Source organism: Aphanomyces invadans, assembly GCF_000520115.1.
Source record: "Aphanomyces invadans strain NJM9701 unplaced genomic scaffold supercont1.80, whole genome shotgun sequence".
Classification (NCBI taxonomy): domain Eukaryota; phylum Oomycota; class Saprolegniomycetes; order Saprolegniales; family Verrucalvaceae; genus Aphanomyces; species Aphanomyces invadans.
The window spans coordinates 69331-72696 of record NW_008580225.1 but is presented as its reverse complement, the minus strand read 5'-3'; positions in this window follow the sequence as shown (position 1 = coordinate 72696).

Sequence of the window (3366 nt, the reverse complement as noted above, 5' to 3'; positions counted from 1 at the left end):
TACTACTCTGGTCCACAATGACTGTGCCAAAGTTTAGACTTGGATAAAGTATGGGAACCTTGTCTGGAACATCTTGAAAACTGTATTGGATTCTGAAAACACATAACTGAGTCGGCAAATAGAATTGATTTTTTTAACGACGAAAACTACTCATTCAAGAGAATTGACCAAGCCCTCCAGGTGCATTTCTTCGCCCAGACGACAGCTCAAGTGAACCAAGGCCTCTTCATACGTCGTCGAGTTGCATTCAACATTGAAAGAGGACAAGTTCTTAATTGTCATGTCCTTATTCATGTGTGGAATCTTATAGTCGTTGCTTCCTTGAATTTCAATTGACTTTTCCAGGACTTTTTGGAAAGAAATGAAAGTCTTTGATAGCGTGTCGACTGGCAACTCATAAAACGCCGTTTCTACTGCATCAATTAGCTCCTCGATTGTACGAGTGCACTTTTGATGCTGTAGACTTTGAATAGAATTAAAAAATCCTAAGTCTAAGACATTATAGTCGGGGCTGTTCGGTGGCTGGTTGGTAATGGAAATCCCTTCGACACCTCGCGATCGGAGCATGCCGGACGTCACGCACCGATGCGGACTTGCATTGTCCTGTTGGACGACAACACCTTGCTGCAGCCGCCCTCGAGGGAACTTGGACTTGATAGCAGGCACAACTTTGTGTAGCACAGCATCGAGGTACACCTCGCTATTGACGGTCTGGGGGGCCGTGATGATGGTCCCCTTCGGCCGGTTCTTGCTTGTACGCGCCGCCGGTAAACGTTGTACGAAGGGCCAAACGCCAATCTTGCCGCTAAAGACTTGCTTGGTGTGGGGGTCATACTGGGGGCGACCAACGGCAGCGAGGAACATCACCTTGGTGATGAACGCCTTCGACTTCACGGCACGCAGGGCCAACTCCTCGTCGTCGTAAACGTAATATTGTCTTTTCACCTTCGTTAGATAGAACCACTTTTCGTCAACATGCACATAGTTGTGCATGTTGACGAAATGAATGGTTCCATCTCGCGAAGGCTTCAAGAGCGACATGGCAAACTTGAGTCTTGCTCGCTGGTTGGCTTCGGTGAGGTGGGGCTTGACGAAACTTGAACGCGCCTTGAGTCGCGCGACGGCCTTCATGTGCCGCATGATTGTTGTCTTGGGGATTCCAGAGCGCGACGCAACGGACCTCAATGTCTGGCGCTGGTGGTGGGGGACGGAACGAATGGCTGCTTCGATGTCTTCGTGTCTTCTCATCAATTTTCGTCCAGAGTTTCCTTACATGTAAAACCGTGAGAAATGATAACCATGAGAAATTATATATGTGGGGGGGGGAAATCATATTATAGAGTTTTTACCGACGATTTTGGCGGCGGTGTCGGCGACGAGGGCACCTTGCTTGAGAGAGTCCGTAGCACGTGTCCAAATGCGAGAAACAGTACGCCAATGGCAGCCATACATGGTAGATAGCTTCTGGAAAGCACCGTATGGCAGCCGTCCTTTCACCGTCATCACAAGCAGACATTCGTAGATGCTCCGACGCTGGACGGCAGTGAGGTTCCGATGCTCCGATGCATCGGCAGAGGTGTTGCGGAGGGCGCGCAAACCAGGTGCGGGCATGCGTGTGACTAGAGGTATGCCCTTGTAGTCGTTGAGCGGCAGTAAATGCAAGAATGAATCACTAGCGGGTCATACTCTCACTTATCACTGACACCCGCCAACTTTGGCGGGTCATAATTTTTGATGCAAAACCATTTGAACGACGCAAATGGCATCCAATGAAAGAGGAGATCTTGCGCTTTTTGATGGACCAATTACATCGACGAAACTCGTATTATTAGAAAAATTCCGCCAATCCAAAGTCAAATGTGACAATCATATCGGACCAGAGTAGTACTAACGTAGGCTCTCAGTGATCAGCTGAACTCTCAGTGACCAGTCAGTTCCATCATCCAAGGGAATCGCAAGAATCTTGTGATTGTATGAAATAAGTTACTCCAGCAACTAAATCCCTCAAAATTATATCATGGGATATACACTAGAATTCAAAGGCAACAAGCGTGAGCTACATAACCTCGAAAATTTACAATACTCCTATCATAAAGTCCCCTCCTTCAAGATATTATTCCAGTTCAAAAATGGTAAGCCTCTATAAGATGATTTGTTTGGAGGTTTCACCCTCCATTTTCTCATAGTTTAATCCAGTAGAAATTCGTCAAATCATTGAGAGTCCTGTTTCAATGGGCATTTTCAACATTTTTTTGCTTCTTTTGGAATAGTTGAAATTGATAGGAGACCAACTCATCGTGTTCAGCATGTCTCGAGGAATTTCAACATATACCTCATTTCTTGTGCTTGTAAAAATTGTGCGACATATACTCAAGTGGGAAGGTGAAATTTGGCTGTTCACTGAGAGCATACGTTAGAATGGTTTTGCTACTCAAACTTACATACAATATCATTGCATTTGCGACAATAGTCGTTGACAGGTTGATGATACAGTTAACGTAAAATGTCAATTTGAGAGGAATTGTCTGGAGAATCTTGCTTGAAATTCCCATATCTCATAGTCAGCTATTTTGCACTGTTTTGGATTTCTGCAAATTACCACACAACGGCGAGATGCTGGGCGTTCGCGTCGAACATAAGGTATCGTAGTTTCTGCAATTTGAAATATTCGGATTTTTCATGCAAATATGATTAACTTCTGTGTGCCATCTTAAGAGGAATCTATTTATCTTAAACATAGTAAATACACAATGTATTTTTGTGTGGATAGGTACTAAATGTCAGAAGTAATTATTTTAGTATGAGAACGTTATACTGTACCGTTTAGGAGTCTGCTCACAGAATTTGCCCACTCCCGTAATGCAAGTTCCAAAGTGGATGAGAGTACGGCCATAACTAATGCACTCTGCACGACGCAAAACCTCAACTTCTTGAGATCCATTCATGTCCTCTTGGGATGCCGACTCGAGCTCGTCGCTTGTGTATCTGCCTCTTGGGCGAGGAGCCATGTCCAGCGCGAAAGTGAAATTCAATCGTATCATAATGTTCAGGTTATGTCGAATATTATGCTGCAAAGTTTTGGCTACTTGTCTATCCTCTTAAATTGAAACGTTCCTCTTAATTTTGCACTTCACGATAAGAAATATCTGTACCACAGTACACAACCATCGAAGCCACCACACTAATCCGGATAGCTTTAATATTCGGACGTGTGAAGCGCTCAAAATGGGCACCACATTTCGCACAACAATGTATTGTAATTGGAATTTGCACGATGGCGGTCAAGCACTATCTGATTGGCTCAAATTATCGGCATTTATTACAGCGGTCAGATCTCAATCGGTCCTCCTTGATGCACTTCTCATG